This window comes from Pelodiscus sinensis, chromosome 1 (assembly GCF_049634645.1).
Source record: "Pelodiscus sinensis isolate JC-2024 chromosome 1, ASM4963464v1, whole genome shotgun sequence".
In the NCBI taxonomy this organism is placed as follows: Eukaryota; Metazoa; Chordata; order Testudines; family Trionychidae; genus Pelodiscus; species Pelodiscus sinensis.
In genome coordinates, this window is record NC_134711.1 from 157,315,869 (window position 1) to 157,341,897 (window position 26,029).

The 26,029-nt window shown below is 39.4% G+C and overlaps 1 long non-coding RNA gene across 3 annotated transcripts in view; it reads left to right on the forward strand.

Annotated features, from left to right (window-relative positions):
- Positions 1-25,046, forward strand: part of LOC142826885 (uncharacterized) — a 75,321-nt gene extending 50,275 nt beyond the window's left edge. For all 3 annotated transcript variants that reach the window (XR_012901147.1, XR_012901146.1, XR_012901148.1), the window contains exons 2-4: positions 15,322-15,430; positions 23,990-24,133; positions 24,730-25,046. This is a non-coding gene — a long non-coding RNA (uncharacterized LOC142826885). The remainder of the gene's footprint in view (positions 1-15,321; positions 15,431-23,989; positions 24,134-24,729) is intronic.
- Positions 25,047-26,029: the final 983 nt, after the last annotated feature.

Consider the following 26,029-nt stretch of genomic DNA (forward strand, 5'->3'; position numbering starts at 1 on the left):
GGAAGTGATTGCTCAGTGCTTAGCACAACAGGGTCCCAGTTCCTTGGCTGGAGTCCTGAGGTGTTTGGTGGTAATCCCTGCCCCTCCCCCACCTAGAGTTCTCTGCAGAGTTTGGGCCAGAGGAGGGATAAGGCTGCAAGGAGTGAACACTTCATACAAGAAGGGGAAAATGGGTATTAGGAAGGTGTTGTGTCTGGGAGTGTGGTGCAGAGGAAGGTTTCTTCCTTTAATGGTCATTTGACAGAAGGCTTGGACCCAGCAGTATTTATTGAGTGTCCTCTCCTTAAAACACAGTTACCTACTTCAAGGTCATATGACATTTTTCATACACTTCATTCCATGTGTGAAAATATTGGAAAATGGCAGTCGTGGCTATTTTTTTAAATTTATATATCATAAATAGATTTCCCCCCAGTAATTCCACTGTTACATGGCTACTCTAGCCATACAGATTTCACTGTATTGAAGGTTCTGAGTCAATAAAATAAAAGTACATCTGTTTCCTATGCTAATAAACCTATCAGACTGTGGAAACCACAAAATTTATATGGGCTTCTGTGGTTTTTAGTTGGCTTTCATAATGTTTGTTTACTCAGGCCCTTCATTGAGAGTAACCATAGCAAACTTGACATTTTAAAAGTAGACACATAGTTATTAGTTAATTTCTGTCCCCCTGCTGTTTGTGCATGATTTCAATATCACAAATGATAGAGCCTCAACCACTCCCCTCAAGAGAATATTCCACACTCTAATAGATCTCATTGTCAGGAAGTCTTTGACCACAAGTTATATATACTTTATGGATCCCTATTCAGCATATTTTGCATGGACTGCAGGGCACCAATGGGAGCCTTTCCTTTAAAAACCAAAACAAAACTATTTGCTTATGACACAATAGCTAAAATAAAGAAACCAAAAATATCTACAGTTTAATGACAGAATGGATTTGTGTTTCTGGTGCAATTCTTCTTGTCCATATATTATGTGTTAAACAAAGCTTTGAAGCTGGCCTGTTGAATATTCTTAAAGGGGAAAAAACACTAAAGCAAGTTAATGTGAGCTATGGTGTGGTAGTTTTCCAATTTTGGAACGAGCAAGCAGAACTGCTGAGTAAATTAATGGTAGCCTGAACAGCTCAACAACAACAAAAAGCTTAATTAGGGTGACCATCCATCCTGTATTCACTGGGACAGTCTCTTATTTAAGACCTCCTCCCAGTGTCTTGACTTTTTTAAAAAAACCAGGAATGTTATCCCATATTTCCCCTGCAGCAGCGGGAGAGGGAGGGAGCTGCCAGTGCTAAGGGCTTGAGCCATTGAAGCTCCAAGTACTGGCAGCTCCCCTGCCCTCCCTACCCTGCATGATGTGGGGCTGGGGCTGACCTTCAACCCTGCAGTGGGGCAGGATGGGCAGGAGCCACTGGCACTTGGAGCTTCAGCCACTAGAGCCCCAAGCACCGGTGGCTCCCACTCTCCCCACCCCCCTCTTCCTGCATTGCAGGATTCAAGCCCTGAGCACCAGTAGCTAAAATCCCAAGTGCCAAGAGACACCCCCGATCTTGGCATCCCATATTCGGCATAGGGAAATATGGTTACTCTAAGCTTAATGGCTAATAAGTCTTGCCTCCTCTTCACTGGCAGACACTGTGCAGTATGGGTAATCAGGGGGCAGTTCTGATGTTATCATAGTAGTGGGGTGTTAAACATTTCAGTCAATTGTATTTCTCATTCATCTTTCCATTACAGATCCAGGATTTGGTTTTTTGTTTTGTTTCAATGCCCACTAATTGAGCCCGATTTCTTTATTTGCACAAGGGTTACATTGGTGTATGTGTCTTGAATTAAAAGGGGTTATTCTTGGTTTAGGCCATAATCCTGTGCTGTGGTCCGCCAATAGTACCAGCTAATAGTCCAATTCCTCAGAGTGGTATTGAAAGCGATGGAACTAATTATAGATGCGGAGGTCCTAGGACTGGATCCTGATGCTTAGATAAGTGAGATACAAACCAGGCACCTTCTGTAGGGTCACCAATTCACTACGTAAAATAAAAGAACTGGAAATCATTCTTTTCCTCAAAGTAAATCTTTCATTGGCATTTGCTAGTCAATTTTAAAAACACATTCTAAAAGGAAAAGTTTGACTTAACTTTATTAATAAAACAAAATTGCTCTGGATTGTTTGCTTATCTGTATGATGACCATACCTTGAGCTCACTCATCTGTAAGTGAAATGTGAAATGGTAAATGCTTGTTATCTGAGAGAAGTTTGCAACTTAATCATGAAAAGAGCTGAGATAAAGTAGCTGTTTCTGCTAATCAAATGAGAGCAAAATAGCTAAGGAAACTTTCCTTATGCTGCTCTTATGTCTGGTTATAGAGATGAACTGTGCAGGAAACTTGAAATGCAACGCTCATGCTCTTGGAAAGAAAACAATATAGGCTACGTCTACACTGCCATGATTTTCCGGAAATGCTTTTAACGGAAAAGTTTTCCATTAAAAGCATTTTTGGAAAAGCGTGTCTAGATTGGCAGGACGCTTTTCCGCAAAAGCACTTTTTGCGGAAAAGCGTCCGTGGTCAATCTAGACGCGCTTTTGCGCAAAAAAGCCCCGATCACCATTTTCACGATCGGGGCTTTTTTGCGGAAAACAGTACTATGCTGTCTACACTGGCCCTTTTGCGCAAAAGTCTTTCGGAAAAAGACTTTTGCCCGAACGGGAGCAGCATAGCATTTCCGGAAAAGCACTGACGATCTTACATGAGATCGTCAGTGCTTTTCTGGAAATTCAAGCGGCCAGTGTAGACAGCTGGCAAGTTTTTCTGGAAAAGCAGCTGATTTTCCGGAAAAACTTGCCAGTCTAGATACAGCCACAATGTTCAGAATGATTCCCTATTGAACAAATTCTTTGAATCATGGTTCATATGTAGCAATTGTGTATTGTATCTGAATAGACACAGAATACATACACTCCAAATCCCTGGATACTGGGAGGTCCAAGACCAGATTTTCTTTAGATCCCGCCTGCAAAATCCATCATTAATATAACCCAACCCCTGATGTCCCTCCTCCCTGCAGACCTTTTCAGATACTGCACTACTTAGCTTTGGCTCTGCTGGCCCACAATTGGCTGTTGGGTTAGAGAGTGGATGTGAGGTGTGTGTCCCTACCTAGGAGGCAACTACCAAAACTGTAGTGGCACCTGGACTTTCTGGTTGTCCCTGGGAATACTACAGTGCGATGGAACTTCTCCATGTCAGTTGGGGTTTGGCCACAGCAGAGGGCATGAGTAGGGAAATGAGAGAGACCAGAGTAAGGGGAGAGGTTGGTGGATAGTAGGAGACAAATTAAAGAGAAGCTGACCAAGTGGAAAACGGAAGGGTGGTGGGAGAGAGGGAGGGAGGAGATGGGAAGAGGTGAGTAGGGGGAAGGCTAAGAAGTCTGCTAGCTACTTAGGAGCCAGACCTGATGTTTCTCTGTTGAACCAAAGAGACAAGGAGAGAAGAGTGCACTCAGATACACTAGCCCAGTAAATCATGCCCTCTACAATAGCTGCTTCTGGCTCTGCCAGTCATCCAGATGGTCATGCTGTTTCCAGTGAAACATTTTAACTATGTGGATTTCACATGGGAGGATTTCTGTCTGTCTGGGGACTTGAGTAGTAGGCAGAATATGCCATGCTTCGCATCAGTCACTTCATGCTTGCTCCTTAGTTTTTCAGTCGAGTGGACCATAGGGCATAGCAATATGTATTAGTGTTTCTTAAACTTTTTGAGACCACGGAACACCAAACAGTAATATTTTTTTATGGGAAACACCTATGAACATTTTATCTTCAAAAAAGAAAAAAATTGTCAGCAGACAAAAAAAGACTAAAACAAAGAAGTAACAAAAACAAATAAGAGGTCGTGGAACACCTGTGAGGAGTTCACAGAACACCAGTGTTCCGCAGAACATAGTTTAAGAAAAACTGATGTAGTGGAACTGGCTGAAATATTTTTGTGTGTGGCGGGAGAAAGGGGAAATATTCAGAAATGGCGTGTTGATTAAATGTGTGCTTTGTGAAAAAAGGTTTTAACGTTTTGAAATGAAACTTAGTGTAACTTTTTGCAGACTCCAGTAATTTTTTTAATTACTTTAGTGTGCATGTGTGAAACCTACATTTTCCTCCTTTAAAAAAACAGCAACATTTTTTTTCTCCACAGGAGGATTTTTTCCCCTCTAGTGAAATGAAACAAGTTTCAAATTATTATCAAAAAGTTAAAGTTTTGATGGAAAGATCAAATGAAACACATCCCCTCCCGCCATCTTTTATTGGGAATGATGCACAATAAGGAAAGAACTCTACCTCACTTAGTAGCTGGGAACAGCCATTAAGAGCACTTGAACAACTTTCTCTTCCTTCTCAATACAGCTTCTTCAACAAGCCTTCACTTCCTCTTCAATATTGCCAGAAGCTATCTTTTTGTATAGCTGTTCAAACAACCCCCATGCTACTACTCTAGATGTTAGAAACCAAAAGGTTAGACTAAAACATTTCAGATTGATCTGAAGTGCTTGGTTTTTTGACCCAACAAAATAACAGGTGATGTCAAACAGCAACAACAATAAACGCCCCCCATCAACTCCTTTCTCCCTTCTCCCCCTTTTTCCTGTGAAGATATTGCCCTCTTGTGCAGTGGCACAATTTTTTTTATTTGCTCATGCTCCCTGCTAAACTTTCATGCTTCTGCTGACCATTGTTCCAAATCTGAAGTATGTCTGATGTTCCCTGTTGATTGACTGAATGTAGGCATGATTTCTTCCAAAGGGTCCAATTCTGCCGACTCTGAGAGGCATAATGCATACGGTGTAATAGGTGCTTGCAAAGTTATATACTGTGTGTATTTTTAAAATGCACAAAATAAAATTTCAAATACACAAGTTCCATTGACTTTCAATGAAGCTTAGACTTCATATTGTTGAAAATTGTTACTCTTAATGTCCTGAGTGGCATCTTTGGTTCAACAATCATTAAAATTAGCTAATAAGACTTGCCCCTAGTTTCTGGTCATCTCCTATTTTATAGTCTGAAAGCAAAAATCAAGTGGTAGTGTTTATTTTTATAGCAGACTGTCATCTCACATGCAACATAATCAAAATAAATAAACAAATAGGAGATTTAATTAGTGGTTGGACCTTGAAGGAAGCTTTAAAATATTTGAAGTCAATTCAATTATCTCTATTTTTTTTTTTAAACAAGGAGTGAATGCAGCTGGCTACAACACAGTGACTGTCATCTTTTGGCTTGTTGTCAATTTTTAGAATTTCAGTGTTTGAAGCTGAATAAATATCTAACTAACAGAAGATAATAAAATATAATATTTGATATCGTGTTCCCAGTGGCAGCAGAAAGGTTATAAACTCTGTTATCTGGCTAATGGTCCTGATGGTTTCTAGCAAGTTATTTAACTAACCATTTATTCATTCTAATTTATAGTGCCATTAATGAGTGCTAAAACACAGCCACAGGATTCAGAGTTCCCAGAAAACTAATAAATTATGGCCAGGTTTAAAGAGTATGACTTATCAGCCAAGCAGTCCAGTAACCTATGGGGATTTGGCGTCTGTGCCATACATACTTATGAGTAGCTAGTTATCTGTTCTATAAGATTTTTCTTTTGGTGTTCCCTACTGTTCTGACCAGTTCAGAATCTTCCTGCCTGCAAGGATCCACCCCAAAAAAGAATATTAGTTTCATATGTGTAGTGGCTGTGTTTTTAAATTGCTGTGATCACTTTTTTTGGCAGGTGAGCCTGCCTTTTATTGTCTATATGGTACTGCATGTACACTTTTTGTTTTTGAAGAACATGACTATGAAATATTTACAGTGTTGACCAGAACTAATGCAACCAAGAAATGCTTTGTGCTATACAAATCCTTTCCGAAATCTTAACGAACTACAGTATTGGTAAGCATGCATGGGACATCCAGAGACCTAGTGATTTCCAGTTTAACTACCTCTTAAATGTTCCTAATGCACTCGACTACATGGGAGGGGAAAATAACCTACAGATGTGCTTAATTTTAAAGTTCCCCAGCACTTGAGGGATTAGAGCAAAATGTACTAGCAAAAATTCAATGATGAAATATATATATTTTTTTAAATAAAGAATGATCATGTAGGTTGATCAAATACACCTTCAATCAAGTGAGAGAGGGATAAAAGACTTGATAAAATTAGTGCTGAAGTATTTTAAAAACGACTATTGTCTAGACGTACATAAAGCTGGTCTCCCAAATGTACACAATGGAAATACTATTGTAGATTACAGCAATTCAGATGAATATACAAATTTGTAGCAAGTGTAGTATTCATTGTGCAAAAGGCATTAAATAGGAGATAAAACATTACTCTTACTCTCTTTCTTACTCCTCATGCTGAATTGCTGTTATAGATATTAAAGCATATAGAAAAGCCTGAAATAATATAATAAAAATTTGAAGAGTTAACTAGCTGGCAAGCAAGATTACTGTGCAATAGCATATTCTGGGATGTGTTAATATTTCTTGACACACATTCTGACTCTCTTTCCTTATCAGTGTTCATTGCTTACTTAATTTTAAAGCGCTCTAAGGAAATCCACATGTGTCCTCCTGAAGTCTCGAGAATTTTAAAGGGATTGTATTTGTTTGGCTGTGATCTGTGACCTATGAATTTAATCCAGACTAGGGCTGTGGCTGATTATATGCATGGAAGCTGAATGTGATATCCACTTTTTTGTTTAGCTCTAATTCCCTTTAGCTGTTTAGCTATCTTTTTGCCCATTTACCATGAAATAAACTACTTTATTTAGAACTTTGTTTGTAGGACTGTAGCTATATGCCAGGATATGCTGGACCTCTTCGAGGGAGCAGAAAGGGGGCAAGGGATGTGAGCCAAGACCACTGGTGCTTGACATTCAGAGAAAGATGTGCATGTTCCTTTACTAGTCAATCAGACATAATCCCTCTCCTGAGGTGATTACAATCTACAAAGGATCAGGCACAAATGAAATGACAATGTGTAAAGATGATTGAGAGGGGTGGGCAGCAATATTAAAGACTGGGTTCTGATTCTGTGCTGCGCTTGCCAGGAGAGATGGTAGCCAAGATTTGTGTTAAGCCAATTTGTACTGCTTGGATTCTGACAGAGGGGTTGGAGAAGGTAATTGGTGCCAACTAGAGCCCTATGGGTGTTTTGTGCCCATTTTTTTTGGAGGGGAGGAGGGAGAGTTTTTCAAGGGCTGTCTGTTGGTGGTCACAACATAGGATCACTGTAGTGTCATAAATTCTCTTCCTCTGCTGTTGGTGCCTCCTATCCTAGGACTCTTGTGGGGAGCAAAGTAAGTCTTGGTACTCCAGCCCCATCTTCTCCTTGTCTGCAGGGAATTCTCCAATCCCTGGTGACACAGCTATGGTTCTTGTAAACTCCTGGGGCAGTAGAGAGGTGCTGGATGTGTGCTAAGCCAGTGTTTTCAATTGGGAAGTGAAAGTAAGGGTTCCACAAGAACGCGGTACTGCCCCGCCCCCTCTTAAAGTGACAGAGTCTATTTTGAGGCTTTTTTTTTTTTTTTTTTGCTTGACAAATTTTACCCTGGAAACGCTTGGGGTTCCTTGAAATTCTTTTAAGATGAAAACGGTTCTGTGGCCAAATAAAATTGGGAAACACTGTGCTAAGCTAATCCAGCTTCTTAGGGTGAGGAACATAATCCTTGACGGTATATGGAGTCGCAGGAAGCAAACCATGTGGGTCTTAGGTTTCACATGTTCCTTGTTCTGCTTTACAGCTGATGTTTTAATTAGAGTGACATATTTAATTCAAAGACCTTGGGCAGGGCACCTTGAAATGGTATTCTTGGTTTCTGTTTACAATCCAACTGAATAGGTTGCTTAGTGGAAGGGTGGTTCCCAAGCTGCCTTGTGGACCAGGTGCAAGTGTGTCTGAAAAATTAAACATCCAAAGGCAGGGTTGGGTTATTCTATGCTATTTCCCCTCCCCTAAATATTGGAGGGATGGGTGCTGCATAAATTAAGATATTTAGGGGTGATGCAGGCATTCAGCAGTGGAGTAAAGAAAGTTGATACCTTATTTTCTGTTAAGGACTATGTAAATATGTCCACTAAAGGGAGCTCTCACCACATCTTCTTTCTACACATCTTCAGTAAACTGTGTTGAACTACAGACCACATAGTAGAAAACCTGGGAAGCCTGGTAATATAATATAACTTCTCATTCACATTTCTGATTAATAGCCTGGAAATCTAGCTTAGGAAAGGCATTTCAAATTGAGTGGCATGGAAAGCAGTCCAGTGGTTGTATGCGAAGAAAAGAAATGGAGCATCCTGAACAGGCACCAGTAACAGAGCGGAGGAGGTGGCTGCACCACTAAAAAAGGCACGGGCAGTGGCCAAGGAAGTGGGAATGGCAGTGCTGTGAAGACAAGGACAAGTAGCTTGAACTTCATGCAGTGGACAAACGTGTGCTAGTGGAAGGATTCTGAGGGAGGAGCAATATATGTCATGCATTGATGGGTAAAGTGTTTGGATAGACCAGTGGGGGGAGGATCTTAATTTGTGCTGGCCCAGAAGATGTGATGAGATGCGTGTGTTTAGTTTTTTTTAATTGATCATTTTATGAACTTTAACTTAGGGTCTGAGGATCCAGCCTGTACTCCAACAGAATAGGATTTAGAAGCGGGTTTGCCGTTTGAGGTGATTGGCTTATAGAATGCTCAATTTGTAAAAGGAACTGCTCTATGAAAAATTGGGACTCATGAGAACTGTAGCTGAATCCTCCAAATACATAGGATTCAAGGAAATGTAAATAAATCTTGTAGGTCTTCAAGGTACTGAGTCATTTACAGGTTCAGTGTGTTTGGAGTAATGCTGTTAACTCTGATTACCTCTTGTGCTGAGCAGTGTATCATGTTATCCAGTGTTACATGATTTAAATGGCAAGAGAGGCTTAGTTGGACATTGGGGGAAAGGGGCGAACATTCCTAACTGTCAGGATGGTTAAACACTGGAATAAATTGCCTAGAGAGGTTGTAGAATCTCCATCTCTGGAGATATTTAAGAGCAGGTTAGACAGACATCTGTTAGGGATGACTTAGATGGTGCTTGGTCCTGCTGTGAGGGCACGAGAATGGACTTGATGACCTCTTGAGGTCCCTTCCAGCTCTAGTAGTCTGTGAGTCTGTGTTTCTGTGATTTAATGCGTGACCCTTAAATTAAGATTAAAATTCCGAGGGCAAACAATTATCTTTTAAATGTTGAAGGTAAATGAATACTGTTTGTTTGGGGCTATCTGTTTCTATGGAAAACAGTCAAGAGAGCTAAAATTCAAAAGAAAAAAATCATAAGAACAGCCATACTGGGTCAGACCAAAGGTTCATCTAGCCCAGTTTTCTATCTGCTGACAGTGGCCAATGCGAAATACCCAAGAGGGAGGGAACACAACAGGTAATCATCATGTAATCCCTTTCAGACACCCATTTACAGACAAACAGAGGTTAGGGACACCATTCCTACCCATCCTGGTTAATAGCCTTCGATGGACCTAACCTACATGAATTTCACACAATGTCTTCTGAGAACTCTGTTGGTAATGATATCTAGCTCTTCTATAACACTCTTCATAAAAATATATCAAATCACTCAATAGAGGAGGCCAGTATCATTATCCCCATTCTTACAGATGCTCAGAGAGGTGAAGTGATTTGCTCAGGGTCACCTAGCAGGACAGTGGCAGGGCTGGTGACAGGCTCCAGGTCTCCTGATTCCCAGTCCAGTGGATTCCCAGTCCAGCTATTAGGCAACATTGCTTCTTGTTTTCCATCTAAATCTTAAAGTTCATGGTAACAATCAAAATAGATTGAGAAGTCTTTTTTTTTTAAAAAGAGCTACCTAGTATGTATGCTTTGTCATGAAATCAACAAAACCACACACATTGTTCCTGCTACAAGATGTATTCAGGATTTTATGGGTAATTTTAGTAACATAGGCTTTCTGACCTCATCCATCAAACCACCTGCTCCCTCATTTCAAACAAGCGATGGTGCTTTTGAAGGGCTAGCCTCTTCACCTAGTTGGCTATTGTAGTGGAATGTTGTCTTTGTCTAAAGAGCTTCAAAATGGGGCATGGTTAGATCACAGTAACCCTTTTTTAATTCCAACTCCTCAGTTAGGCTTGCTTCAGATGCTAGGATATGAATATTGGAACTAATTAATAAATGTTACTTAGATCAAAACTTTGCAATCACCTGTGCAGACACAAGCCCTCTTGAAATATGTCAAAGGGAATCACTTCACTATATGTGATTTTTTTCACCTGTCTTCAAGCAGTGTGTGGATTTAGAGGCAAAACACTAGAAAAAATTATTCCATGTGTACTATCAGAAGAACAGTCAGAAATCGTCCTATTATTACAGTACTATAAACACACAATTGTAGTTCAGATTGGTACCTAATTATTTGACCTTACACCACTCAAGAACATCTACATAATATAACTAAAAGGAGGTATAAGATTTGACTCCAAAATTGGGGATTTAAGCTTTGCTCACTGTATGCTCAGTTTCTGGCAATGTTAATTAGCTAATTTGAAACATAAGATACACATAATGTTGTACTTTTGATATTTTATTTGTAACAACAGGAAGATGATTACCTTCAAAAATAATAAGATTGAAATCTAAATAAGGATCTAAATTATAGTTGTCAGGTTGTGAAGAAAAAGCAAATTCAGTTAATCCCTATTTCAATGTGCCAATTAGCTAAGTATTAATCAATCTCCTATATAAATGGAAATGAGGATACTAAGCTCTCTTTGGTAAGATAATGTTTCTCATTAACACAAGTACAGCCCGACATCATGGGGGGAAAATATCTTCTTCCTAGTTTTCTTAAATAACAAAAAACCAAAATCTAAATCACTTAATGAAACTTAAACATGCTAGTGTCCCTGTTGTCTGTCAATATTTCTTGTAGAATCTCCTGCTTTAGTATTGGGAAGTGAGAAAGGAGGAATTTTATTTTGAATACTTAAAAACACTCTGGGGATATAATAATTTACATGACTGCATAAATCAGCGAATAATTCTGGATTTTTTTTTCACGCTCCTGTGACTTAAAGCCAATTTTCTTAGTGGGATTTTACACCACTTAATTTGGGCCAGAATCTTTTGGCAGTTTAATAATTATCAAAACAGTTCAGCTGTGTAGTTCAAAAGATAAATGTCATAAAACATGCCCTTGAATGGTTTTTAGCATACCTTTTTAGGAGATGTACAATTGTCTAATAAACCAGGGTTTATATATAGGAAGATGCAGTTAAAACACAAGAATTAAACACACCCTTGCAACAGAATGAGCAAATTTTTAGTGGTCTCTCAGGTCTCTGGTATAGAGTTGCTGCTAAATAACCTATAGACTATTCCACACTTTTTGAAGGACTTCACAAACATACATGAGTTAAGACTTGAGATGTTCTTGTTAGCTAGGGAAGCAGTATTATACTTTATTTTATCAATGAGGATATTGGTAAGGAAGGTTAAGTGACTTGCTCAAGTATACTGAGGACATTTGTCTCTGGGCCAGCATTAGAACTTGAGCATGCTTGGCTCTAACTCCAGTTCTCAAACCAACAAGTTAGAAGGATGAATGTTCGAATAATCCCCTGAGATTTCTACCTCCCTTAATTTCTTTTGAAAGTTAAGATAAGGCAGCCAGTTTGTTTTTATTCAATTCGTTCTACTTCCCAACAATGGCCCAGAGCTGGACAGAGTCAATCCACTAAGATTCATGGGAGTATAATAGGTGTTTACAAATATTCACATTACGTGTGAGCATAACATTTCAGGAATTTGTGTACGTAATTTAGTCCAAGGAGTTATACCTGATAGACATTATTCATTAGTCATATCTCACTATTGGCTACTCTCATATTGAAAATGTTTGCCCTTCAGGCTCTGATCTAGCATGACGATTAAGCAAATGCTTAATTTTTTAGCCTATGAGTAGCTCCATTGACAACATATGTGATTTGGGTCCATTTGCCCTTTACTACCTAACTGAATCTGGAATATATTGAGATGAACTTTATTACCTTAATTTTAGCTACTTTGTAGTAGACAAAGTCCACTACCCAAATTTGAATTCCTCATCTGTAAGTGAATTTGAACGCTAATCATCTTACATGCTGTATTTCGCCTGGGTATGGCCAGTTTCTTTATCATTCACTGAACCACTTTACTGTGTATTCAAAAATTGCTACAATAGGAGTAATGTTTGGTTACTTTTATGTGCCTTCCCCAAACCTGACCTTAGTATCAGGCTTTCACATTTTTTTGCGACTTGTAAACAAAGTTGAAAAGGATGACATTCATCTGTGGATTTCATATTTTGTTTTTCCTTCAGTGCAAAATAAAACAAGACCTGTATAAAAACTGCAGGCAGATGAAGTGAGAGACAAGTAGATATTAAGCAGAGAATTATACTGGACATGGAATGTGGTTTACAGTGCAGAGCTGGGTATATGTGGTGGTGGTGCGGGGGATGGGGGGAGGTAGGAGGGGCAGGAGGAGAGAAAGATGCTCTTTTAATATGGAATAACCTGTGATCTACGGGCAGGATGGATAATTTGGTATCCCTTCCTTCCTGAGTTGACTTAGTGTTCAGAATTGCTCTCTGCTAGGGTGTTGAGAAGCAAATGAAGATTTGCTAGTGATTATGTTACACCCTTTTGTACAGAAACACTTACAGAGGTGTCACTTTTCAGGAATGTGTTCAGTGCAGTGTCAGCATTTGCTGATTATGCCAGTCTAAATAATGAAGTAAGAGGGACAATTGTGCAAAGACAGGTCTTCAACAACACATGCTGAAAATGGTTGGTTGTTTAGATTTGCTTATTGTAAGTTGCATATAGAAAAATATACAACCTACCCCTGTCCAGTTCTTGAATTATTTTAATAGTTTTTGTTTCTCAAAGATTGTGAATTGGTACTTCATAATATGGCAGCCTAGATTACAGTAAATACCAGAATAAAATGAGGACTAACACAAATAGTGAGCTCCAATGGTTTGTTCTCTTCTTGAAACACATGATAGCAAGAAGAAACATTTGCTGCTGTTTTTTAAGCTTTTGGGTTTGCTCTTGGTGAGTTACTCTAGTAATGTTCACAGGCTTGTGTTTGAATTTTCCATCTAAAATTTGTTGCAACAAATATTGAAGCTGTCTTCATGTCTTCAGTTGGTTTCCATTTTCAATAGGGAAAGACTCTGTTTTTTCTGCTTTGGGACAACTTTTTTATTTGAAATTTTAAAAATAGACTGAATAAAGATGAGACAGAATCGTAATTCAATATTTTGATAGGAAAGGGGAAACACATTCACCTTTCAAGTTGGCTTTTTTGTGGTTGGAATTTTGGCTTTTTTTTTCAGTTTGAGCCAGAAGAATGTTTTGAGCTCCTAAAGATATCCATGAGTTGGGAAAACTGTTTCCCTTCCACTTTTAAGGGAATCTGTGGTGTACAGAGGACTGAATTGTAATTGTGTAAGTCAGCACTTCAAGAGTAGGAGGTTTTCCTGATCTTGTCTGCCAACAACAGGGCCTGTAGAGAAGCCTGCAAGCAAAGTCATTCTGGAAAGAACCATTCTAGACCCTGGTTGGATGAGTTCTTCTCTGCCGTTAGCAGCAGTCTGTTATAAAATATAATTTATTTATCTAATGTCTCTCTATGCCAGCAACAGACCAGGGATTGTTGTGTTGATGTCAGCTTGGAAGACTGAATCAGAGGCTTGATTTCCTTGTTGGTAGTTTCCAACTGACAGCAATAAGCAAAGGCTAAATCTGGGCCTTCTAGGGAATGCTGTTGAATCTGAGGGAAAATGTGGCCTGAGGTGCAATAGGCTTCACATCCTACTTATTTTCAGTGGGTTTTAATGGACCAGCAGAGCAGTGAAATAAATATATTAACTGGTTAATTGATGGTCTTCTGAACTGCTCAAAAGTCTGTCTGTCTGTAGGCTAAGAAATGTATAAAATGTTCCACAAATAAAAAAGTAAAATTGCAAAGAGTAGATCATGTACCTAGAGTATTACATACTGTGCTTTCTCTATCTTTGAAGCATAAAAGCTTTTTTCAGTAACTGTACTTAATGTAGTCTAGTCTAAAGCTTTATCTTCAAACGTTTTTTCTATTCCAAAACATCATGAAATGATGGACTGTCTATCAGAAATCTGGAAACAACATACAACAAAGAAATCGTTAAGTGGTATCACTTCTATAATTTTTTCCTGGGGAAAGCAGTGCTGAATTGTAGCTAACTTTGAAATTGCCACATTAAACCAAACCTCTTTCACACCACTGCAAAGAACTGCATTCCCCCACCTCCCCCCCCCCCAAAAAACCCAAACAAACAAAAAAAGAAATATGGAATTTGTTTTAATTATTGCTTCATGGACCTGATAGTGATCTTTCACTGACTTCTGACTTGAGCTTCAACAGAATTATTCTTGATTTTCATAATTTAGAGCAGAGTCATACCCTGTTAGGTTAGGTAAATGGGTTAGGTAATCTTATTCTTGTTTTCCGAATATTCTCTAGTAAACACTCCAATAACTAGCAGAGTCTTCTGATTCTGACTGACTGATTGCTTGCATGCACACATTACCATGTTATGGCAAGTCCTGGGACTATGATCCCCAACTATTAAAAATGGATACTGACAGTTGCGCAAACCTTCTTTACTTATCACGTGGAGAGATTTAAGGAGGGAAGGTGTGATATGGGCAGTTGTAAGTAAGCTGTATGGTCTGAGCTTTTTTCTGCCCTTACTACAGCGTGTATTAATTTTCGTCCTGATTCCACCACCCTCCACTGTGTGACCTGGTACCTTACTTTGTTAGACTTCAAACTGAACATTTCTACTGTCTATCGTTGTGTGCGTGTTTTGGAGGCTAAGCTCCATGAACGTTTTTGCAAATAACAAATTGTTTGTACAAATCAATCACATGCAACTGAAGAGTTTAGAATAATGTCACAGTGGATGTGTGGATTTTCATGAAATAAACATGGATTGATTACCAAAGTCGAGAAGTTACACAGCTTCCCGGATTTTTCACACGGTGTGTGTGGTGGAAGTAAAGATGGAACGCACAATCCTGTTGGAGGTCCCTGTTCTAACTGCAAGACATATTTCCTACATGACTTAAGAAGGGCAAGAAGCGACGAAGATATCTTTAACTTGGGTAAGGGTTGATATCTAACACATTATTAACTAAAAATTCCCCATTCTTTTCAGATCCTGTGATGGACTTTCCTACCACAGCTTAGCCTACTCTTTGCCAGACTGCCGATGTGACAGATATCACAGAGGGAGGTTGGAGTGTGATGGCAACACATGAGTTCAAGTAGGTGCTATATTTTTATTAACTATTAGTTTTTAATTTCATTTCCCAAAACCTGCATGGCTTTACATAGCATGAACTTATTGACTTCAGGATTTGCCGCAAGGCACAGCTGTTTTCTCAGTGACTGAGAAGAGAGCTCTGATAGCTTGTGAATTAGAAAAAAAGAAAGCTTATTGTTGTATTTGGTTGGTTCTTGGATTGTTTTGCTGTAAACTGGTGGAATAGGCTAGTGCAATTTTTTTTAATATGTTAACATTTTTTTTAGTTTGTAGAGCTTGAGAGGGGATTTATTAATCAAAATTCATATGGTGGAAAACTCTCTTTTGTTCAGACTATCACGATGTTCAATTGTCATTAGGATTTGCAATCTGCTACCATCCAGTTAAGTTCTTAGCCATTTAGAGCAAGTGAATTTATTGAACCCCGACTATAGTATGGGCTTTCACCCACTGTTATTCAAATAAGGGCCGTAATTAATGCATTGTTGAACACTATTGATTTGACAGATGTCAATCATCATTGTTTGAAGCTTGGGCTATGTGAAATCTTTTACACAACTGTTTTTCAATGAAAGATGCAGATTTGGCAATGCTGGAACACTTGGCCAAAGGGGCATGGATTTCCGAAATGGCTTCTGTTGAAAACTCACTTTTTATTTTTAACACCTTTTTCGCATTTTTTTGCAATAAAATGTTGGTTCTAAATGACACTTCAAAATGTAATTTTATTTTAAACTACCCTCAAATTTACATGCTCGGAACCTACTAAATGTTTCCAGTTGAGTTGAAGAAAATGTTTTGGTTGATCCCAAACTGTTTTCGTAGTTGCCAGTGAACTAGAAAATAATCAGTCAGCTTCTACAGTTGTTGATGCTTTGCCCCAAAGACAGACACAGAAAAAGACACGGTCCATCTCTCAAAAGGCACAAGTGCTGAAAACACTGGTATGTGTAATGTTGCTTGATATTTCATGTCTGCTTCCTCATTGATTTGGCTCACACGCGTGTCTGTAGGATCAGGTCTGAAGTGCTAAGAAATAAGGTAAAGAAAGTCAATGGTGACAGCAAGCCGATCAATTACTTAACTTTGTAATGTCTTGTGGGTCCTTGAGTTATGTTAGGATGAATTTGGTCCCAGCTCTGAAATTCTTTTAAGCTACTTTTTCCCATTGTTGATTCCAATAAACAGGTTAGAATTGGTTTATGCTGCGATAGTAAGCTCTGATGGAGATGATTTGAGTTTTTCAGCAAGTTGGCCACACCAGCCAGAGGCATGATAATAAATGCAACTGAAAATGCTCTTTTTCAAATACAATCCACAGTTCATTCTAGGAGTGGCGCACCTAACCTTATAGTTTTTCAGACTGCGGTGCTGAGTTGTACCTGGGACATGTGTGTTTGAGACTATAGTATGTCTGATACAGCTACAATACTTTTTATAGGAGTTACTACCATATGGCATCTGACAAACCTCCAGGGTATGGTAATCCACAGACATGTTCAGCAGAGTTTCATATTTACACTGGACTTCACAGAATTGTTTATAACCTAGCAGTTTGATATTGGTAACTTGTGAAAATGATTCTTTCATCTATTTTCCTTGAATATGTATAACCTGGCAAGATTCTGCTATTTTCTCTCCTGCTGAATGGTAGTACATGGCACAAGTTGCCTCATTCATTGCAAGGAGTAAAAGTCTCAGCACTTGGCACACATTACTGCATTGTAATTCAATATAGGCCCTTACTTTTAGCTGGGAAAATGAATAAAACATAGTTTGTAACAATAAACAATGTGGCTGTTGAGGGAAAAGAGGTAAAAATGAAACTTTGGATAAAATAGGCACATTTTTTTATTATGTGGTCTTATTCAATACCCATACCAGCTTCTTGCACCATGTAAGTTTCATGATTGCTATAACAGCCCACTGTGCACCCTGGTGGGAGTTCCCATGAAAGCAACAATCCTGGCTCTGAATGTGAAGGTTTTAAAATTTAATACAGGCAAGATTTAAAATCACTTATGTTCTAATGCCCCCTTAGCATTTTGGGCTTTAAGCACAAATCCTCCTTGTAGTTCAATGTAGATCATTGTTTTTTAGGTTTGTATTTATATCTTTGTCAGAATAATCAAGCTTGGAAAAAAAAAACACCACCAAACTCTGGTAGTTTCATAGACAAGGGGATATTGGCAAAGAAATCAGGCGCTTGATGTAATTATTGAAGACTATGATTCTGGATGGGAAACTCTAAAGAGTAAAATCAGCTTGGATCTGTCAATTCTTCCTTAGCTTCACTTGTAGTCTAGTTGATTTTTGCCTCTATCTTTTCATAGTTCCATACATACTGCAGTGGCATGTCTTTAAAATCCTGTTTAGAAAATCCCTTTTGAGTGGTGTAGTGCTTTGACAGCTCTATCCATATTATATGGTGAAATTTAAAGCTAGATGTCTAGAGGTTTTTGCAATATCATTTCAAAGAGGATAGTGATGGGAAACACTTCCTATTCAGATGCATTGGCAAAGGAGTGGGTGTTCCAGAGGATTAAAAAGGCTACATCTTAATTTTTATTCACAACCCTCTTCTCTGGTTCTGCTTTATATCAGTGTACAACATTTATTTTATCTGTGTACAAGTTATAACCCCAGTGATATCAGAATAATGTTTCACAAAAGCTCTATGAACAAAAAGCCACAATAGTAAGAACTTTTCCTTTCATAGATTATTATATTTCTATATGAAATACACTGTTATCTGTGCCTTTTGATTAGCATTCCAACTCCCTGTCAGCCGACGGTCAGGGCAGTGAGTGGTGTGTGTGTGTGTGTGTGCTATACACCCGAGACTTCAACTGCTGAGACCGGGGTCCCTTGCAGCGGGCAACCTGGAGGAGGTTGACAAGCGCCCCAATAAGTTTGCAGGGAGAGCTTATTACACTTCAGATTTTAGCTGCTAGAATCTGTGATTCCTTCACAGCAGGCAGCCTGGGGGAGGCTGAGAAGTGCCCCAACGGATCTGCCACCTGGGAGTGACATACATCCAAATGCCCAAGCTCTCCTTATATCTGTCCCTTAAGACCGGCTGAAGATCTTTTAAATTGTGCCTGGTTCTGTTATAGCAACTGAAGGAGTCAGGTTAAAGCTTAAACAGTTACAGGTTTATTGAGGAAGCTTAGAAATCATATGGTTGCAATGGCTATTCTATTTCTTAACTGCTAGCAAAATATAGATCTTAAAAATGGTTACAAAGAAGATAAAGATAGGAAAACAGAAATAATAGTACCAAGTAACAGCTTAATCTTTAAAGAGCTCTAAGTCTGTGTACACTTAAGACAGAGGACCACATCCAGGTACAATTTTTACCCCCTTCTGTGCCTCTCGATTCCAGCGTGTCAGGCCAAGGCCGGTCCCTCAATTCCTAGGAAAGACAAAAATACGAGGTGGGCGTCCCCATAGAACTTCGGGAGGCCAAACACCTAACCCGACCAGCAGGTAGAGGGGTAGATTGATACTCAAAAGTGAGTGTCCTGCTGTACCCATCTTTATACCCATGGGGTCACGTATTTCTCTTTCTTATCTGTGATGCCAAATGGTGCTGATCTGTCTTTTGTGAGACCAGTTCTTACAAGGGAGTTGTGAACTTAATTTATACTTGTAAGAAAGATAACTAAATTGGAAGTACTGGGCATTCTTTTCTCAGTGGGAAATTCCTCTTCCAGGGACTGTGTGTTCATATCAACATGGGTGCCAGCCGGGTACTTCTCGCAGCCTCGAGGTCAGCTTATTGCCTTAATCGTTCTCTCCTCATATCTATGTTTTCAGCTTCTCAGGATCAGATAAGCCAGCATAGACTATGCTGATTTCATTGCTCCTTCTCTGTCCTGTATGCTTCAGAGAGGCAAATAAGATGGATGATATGGGGGGAGGGGGAGCTGTCTGGCTGTCCACCCCCCGTCAAAAACAGAACAAAGCAAAACCCTGACTTGGCTGGACAGGAAAATTATCAAGTTTTCCAAAAACTGAAATATTATGTTAAATATTTTTAACACTTAAGATTGCTGTATTTTAAGCCAATGAGGACAAATGTAGTTTTGCTCCATTTAAGTGTGTACTTGAAGTATTTTACAACACTGTTCTGTGTCCGGTAGTGATTAATTGGGTTGCAGACAAATTTCCTTGGACACTTTTTTAACCCTCTCAAGTGCACCCTTTTGGGGACAGGTTTCAGTATCTTTACTCTTCTCTGGGCAAAGCCATGTGGTCCAGTCATGCTTAAAATGAGTCTTTGAGCCGTTGTTCCTGTTGACTGACTCTGCTAACCCAATAGGCTCCTGTGATTGTTGCGTTTGTGAGGCCTTTCATCCCAGGAACATGAGACAGCTTTAAAATGACTCCAACAGCTTCTTCAAAACAAAGCCTTATTGATTCATTCATAGCAATCAGAAACAATGCTGAAAACAATGTAGAGCTACCTGAATGGTTCCTCTTATCTAATGCTTAATCTTTCCTTGCGGGCTTTGGTAAGTTCCACCAAGCTCAGTTACTTCCCTTCGTATGGAGAGAAGCAGCCTGCCCTGCCACAGCGTGGCCTCTCCAACCGTTTCCCCTTTGCATCCTTATCAGCACTCATTGATGCCCCCTGAGTAGCCATGGCAATTTATTCTACCCGCCCTGCTTCCTTCTCTAGGTGGGACTCTCTTTGATGGTTCTGTGTTCTTTTTGCTCCTGGGTACCAGCTTGAGAAGAATAAACATGGCCAGCTAGTTGGGGGCCAGACAGAGCATTCTCTCATCAATAGCTTCTCTATGGTTTCCTCAGGAACCGTTGGTATTCTCTGCACTAAATCTTCTTTGCTATTGTTTTGTTTCCTGTTCTTGTTTTCCTCACTGCCTCTTCTGATTTTTAACTCCTTGGAGCTGGGCAGGATAATAGCAGGTGGATAATGTGAAGAACAGAAGGATGCACAAGTGCATTATTTTTGTAACTCCCTATTCTCCTCAATTATATAAGGCCAGATCCACTACTACTTATACAACTGCCAGGTTGGCAGAGGCATTGGGGATGGAACCAGGGCCCTATTGCGCTTGAGCCATAAACAACTACAGCTTAAGCAAGGGTACATCTAAACTACACTCTATTTTAGAAAGAGGATATGCAAATTCCGTGGGAAAGTAGTCTGGACGTGGGTTTTTTTGGGAAAAACAACCCTTTTCAAAAAAACCATGTAAACCTCATTTTTTAAAGGAAGGGTGCGGTTTTTTCGAAAAAGGTTTTTTTTTGTCTGGAAAAAACTGTGTCCAAACTACTTTCACTTTCGAAAGATCCACTTTCCATGAGAATTTGCATATCCTCTTTCGAAAATAGAGTATAGTCTAGACGTAGCCCTAGAGGCTTTCTAGCTGGGAGTCTATAGCCAACTTGCATTCTCTGTGGATTGGGTACAGAGAGGAACTTGGGACATGGATGCTCCCCAGTGAGTTACATTTACACCCTTTAGTAGCATGAATTATGCAGCTGATTGGAATTTAGTGTAAAAATACTTATGTGCTTAAGTGGTGGAAGGTTTTGGGCATGCAGGAGAGAGCCTGTGGTTTTATTAATAATCCCACTGGGTGCAATGGATATATTCACATAGTAGGACAGTTTATTGTAAATGTTTTCTGTGCTGTTTGAGTCTTACACCCTGGGCAATCATTAATTAATTCTTATTACACCTGTGAAAGGTAGGTAAGACCTGTTATCCACATCTTACAGTTAGGGAGCTGGTAAGTGGGCAAATGATTTAAACTCTTTGGGTATGTCTACACTGCATTGCTCTTTCGAGAGAGGAATGCAAATGCAGAGGAATGAAATTGCAAATGAAGTGGGGATTTGAATTTGTGTATAATCGTGTCCAGACGCTATTTTGAAATAGCCTATTTTGAAAAAAAGAAACGCTTATTTTATCAGGAGTAAGGGTAATTTTGAAAGAAGGGTTTTCTTTTGAAATAGCCTCATCTAGACAGCGTTTCTTTTTTTGAAATAGGGTATTTCAAAATGGCGCCCAGATGCGATTATGCAAATGAAGCATGGGAAATTCAAATCCGCACTTCATTTGCAATTTCGTTCCTCTGCATTTGCATTCCTCTCTCGAAAGAGGAATGCAGTGTAGACATACCCTTTGAGGTCACACAACTTATCAGTGGTAACACTGGGAATGGAACACGGCCAAACTGTCAGTTTCATGGTCAGCCATAAAAACATCCTTCTCACTAACTATAAGAACATAAGAACGGCCGTACTGGGTCAGACCAAAGGTCCATCTAGCCCAGTAACCTGTCTACCGACAGTGGCCAGCACCAGGTGCCCCAGAGAGGGTGGACCGAAGACAATGATCAAGCGATTTGTCTCCTGCCATCCTTCTCCAGCCTCTGACAAACAGCGGCCAAGGACACCATTTTATCCCCTGGCTAATAGCCTTTTATGGACCTAACCTCCATGAAATTATCTAGCTTCTCTTTAAACTCTGTTATAGTCCTAGCCTTCACAGCCTCCTCTGGCAAGGAGTTCCACAGGTTGACTACACGCTGTGTGAAGAAGAACTTTCTTTTATTAGTTTTAAACCTTCTACCCATTAATTTCATTTGGTGTCCTCTAGTTCTTCTATTTAGGGAGCTAATAAATAACTTTTCTTTATCGGCCCTCTCCACACCACTTATGATTTTATAGACCTCTATCATATCCCCCCTCAGTCTCCTCTTTTCTAAACTGAAAAGTCCCAGTCGCTTTAACCTCTCCTCATATGGGACTCGTTCCAAACCCCTAATCACTTTAGTTGCCCTTTTCTGAACCCTTTCCAAGGCCAAAATATCTTTCTGGAGGTGAGGAGACAACATCTGTACACAGTATTTAAGATGTGGGCGTACCATAGTTTTATACAGGGGCAGTAAGATATTCTGTGTCTTATTTTCTATCCCTTTCTTAATAATTCCTAGCACCCTGTTTGCCTTTTTGACCGCCGCTGCACACTGTGTGGAAGTTTTCAGAGAACTGTCTACGATAACTCCAAGATCTCTTTCCTGATTTGTCGTAGCCAATTAGCCCCCATTATACTGTACGTATAGTTGGGGTTATTTTCCCGATGTGCATTACTTTACACTTATCCACATTAAATTTCATTTGCCATTTTGTTGCCCAATCACTCAGTTTGGTGAGATCTTCTTGGAGTCCTCACAGTCTGCTTCTGTCTTGACTATCCTAAACAGTTTTGTATCATCTGCAAACTTTACTACCTCACTGCTTACCCCTTTCTCCAGATCATTTATGAATAAGTTGAAAAGGATTGGTCCCAGGACTGACCCTTGGGGTACACCACTAGTTACCCCTCTCCAATCTGAAAATTTACCATTTATTCCTACCGTGTGTTTCCTGTCTTTTAACCAGTTCTCAATCCAAGAAAGGACCTTCCCTCTTATCCCATGGCCATGCAATTTACACAAGAGCCTTTGGTGAGGGACCTTGTCAAAGGCTTTCTGAAAATCCAGGTATACTATATCTACTGGATCCCCCTTGTCCGCATGTTCGTTAACCCCTTCAAAGAACTCTAACAGATTAGTAAGATAGGATTTCCCTTTTCAGAAACCATGTTGACTTTTGTCCAATAAATTATGTTCTTCTACATGTTTCACAATTTTATTCTTTACTATTGTTTCGACTAATGTGCCCGGTACTGACGTTAGACTTACCGGTCTATAATTGCCAGGATTGCCTCTAGAGCCCTTTTTAAATATTGGTGTTTCGTTGGCTACCTTCCAGTCATCAGGTACGGAAGCCGATTTAAAGGATAGGTTACAAACCACAGATAATAGCTCAGCAATTTCCCATTTGAGTTCTTTTAGAACCCTTGGATGAATGCCATCCGGTCCCGGAGATTTGTTAACATTAAGTTTTTCTATTTGTTCCAAAACCTCCTCTAATGACACTTCAATCCGGGACAGTTCCTCAGATTCATCACCCACAAAGGACGGTGCAGATTCAGGAATCTCCCCAACGTCCTCAGCCGTGAAGACTGAAGCAAAGAAATCATTTAGTTTCTACACAATGGCTTTATCGTCCTTGATTGCTCCTTTTATAGCTCTATCATCTAGGGGACCCACAGGTTTTTTAGCAGGCTTCCTGCTTCTAATGTACTTAGAAAACATTTTGTTATTTTTTTTTGAGTTTTTGGCTAGCTGTTCCTCAAAATCTTTTTTTGCTTTTCTTATTACATTTTTACACTTGATTTGACAGTGTTTATGTTCCTTTCTATTTATCTCACTAGGATTGGACTTCCACTTCTTAAAAGATACCTTTTTGTCCCTTACTGTTTCTTTTACATGGTGGTTAAGCCACGGTGACTCTTTTTTAGGTCTCTTGCTATGTTTTTAATTTGGGGTATACTTTTAAGTTGGGCCTCTATTATGGTGTCTTTAAAAAGTTTCCATGCAGCTTTCAGGGATTTGGCTCTAGTCACTGTGCCTTTTAATTTCTGTTTAACTAACCTCCTCATTTTTGTGTAATTCCCCTTTTTGAAATTAAATGCCAGGGTGCTGGACTGCTGAGGTGTTCTTCCCATCACAGGAAGATCTGGTCTTCTTTGCATGACTTAAACAGGCTCCAGAGGCCGATGCCGCGTCCATCAAGCCACTGGGACCCACCTACCTCCCTATCTTCAGCTGATGTTCCTAATGTATGTGCAAAAATCAAGTATATTAGTTCCCTCCAGAGCATTAATAAATTGAAAGTGATTTCAAAGTTTTCTTCACAGTGAAATTTTATAAAATCAAAATGGTGGCAGGAGGGGGGAATCTTGTCAGCTGATGTGTGTGCGCGCTGGTCAATATTCTGTGATAACAACTGGATGCTCTTTAGAATGTTCTGTGGTATTTCTAAAACAAGTAACATTGCCCAAACGCACAGTTGTTAAGTCCTTTTTTTCAGTTAGTTAGTTTTGTAAAAAACATGATTTATTTGGTTGTATTTGACTCTGGTAAGCTTTCCTTTTGGCTGGATGGGACAGTGAAAGGGTGTCTGCACTGGTCACCTTTTTTCCTGAAATTCCCCATTGGCACAGCTCCATTAGTAGTGATACTAACATGGGCAAAGTTCCCATTTTTTAAAAACTTCTCTGACTAGGTTGAGGTAACATAGTGGGTAAAATTCATGGTCACCAGAGCCTGACACTAGCACTTCTGCCATTGCTACACATAAGGTGCTGGGCAATGATGGGGAAAATTAAGGGAAATAAGTAACTGCTATAAGTGAGGGCTGCATGTATTTTCACAGGTGCATGCTGGTGTGAAAAAGCAAGCCTGGACTTGAAACAATTTTATCAAGCTTGACCAGCACTTTTGAGAGTTTATCCCAGAAAGAAGACTCTCCCACCCCATGCTCTCTGGAGGCATTCAGCTCAAGGAAATCTAATAGCTGTCACCTGAACTAATGAAATGGTGAGGAAGGATTTTTACTGTAATCCTCCAGAACCAAAGCTGGCTAATTTTTAAGGCTTTGTATAACAATAGGGATCCCAAATTATTATCCCCTCCGTCTGAATTACAGCCATAGGGACAAATAAAATGTACATGATCAGTGGATTGGATGGATATCTTAAAAATAAAGTGTGTTGAAGATTTAACTTAAATATAAGTTAAAGAAAATGTGTCTAGCCATTTGGGTGTTATCGTGTCGCATTTGGTGCACATAAAAATAATGGCCCCTGTACATAATATTGTACACCTGAATGAATCTTTAGATATTCCTGTGCAGAATTTGATTCTTTAGGACTCCTTATTGTTCCATACTCCTCTCCACTAGGTGCATTAAAAGGTTAAAATTGAGTTTTGCAAGAGTTTAGGTTTCATCAGACTTTCTCTTTTAATTCTTTTTCTTACAAAACTAAGCTTCAGAAATTACTGCGGTATTTACCATAGCCAAAGTGAGTCTGAAATAATTTAGGAAGGTTATGAATGAGAATAGCAAGTTACTATGTGCTAGGCTGAGAGTCCACATTTTTCTTCACAGTAAAACTTACCTTCCCCACACTTTGATTTTGTAATCAGCTGATGTATGTGGGTGTGCAGGTGAATATGCTGTAGAAACAAATTGTTTCACAAATAGATTCTCAGCTCACCCAGCCCTTGCCCTCTTCTTTTTTCTCCTTTCCTGCTATCTTGGCTGCGAAATAGAGACTTACCACACCTGGAAGACTGCATCAATCTGGAATAATACAGGACCTCCCTGTCGTCCTGCAGTCTGCAGACATGGCAAAGTAAACTCCAATCTGTAGAACTGAGCTAAGAAGGCAGTGTTTTGTGAGTGTTACAGTGTCTGAAATTATGAAACTATGTGCAAATGAAAAATCAGTTTTGTGTAGCTTTACTTCACTTAAATGTGTGCCCTGAAGCACAGAGAGCCTTTTAAGTTGTATTGATCAAATGCCTGCCTGGTTATAAAAGTTGAACTGAAATCTAAAATATGAAGAAAATGTGCAATATGGCAAAGATACAGTCATGCCCAGATTTTCCTGTTTTTGTCGTTTTTGCATATCTCCTCAACTATAAAATGTCCACTGCAACAATATTTAGTA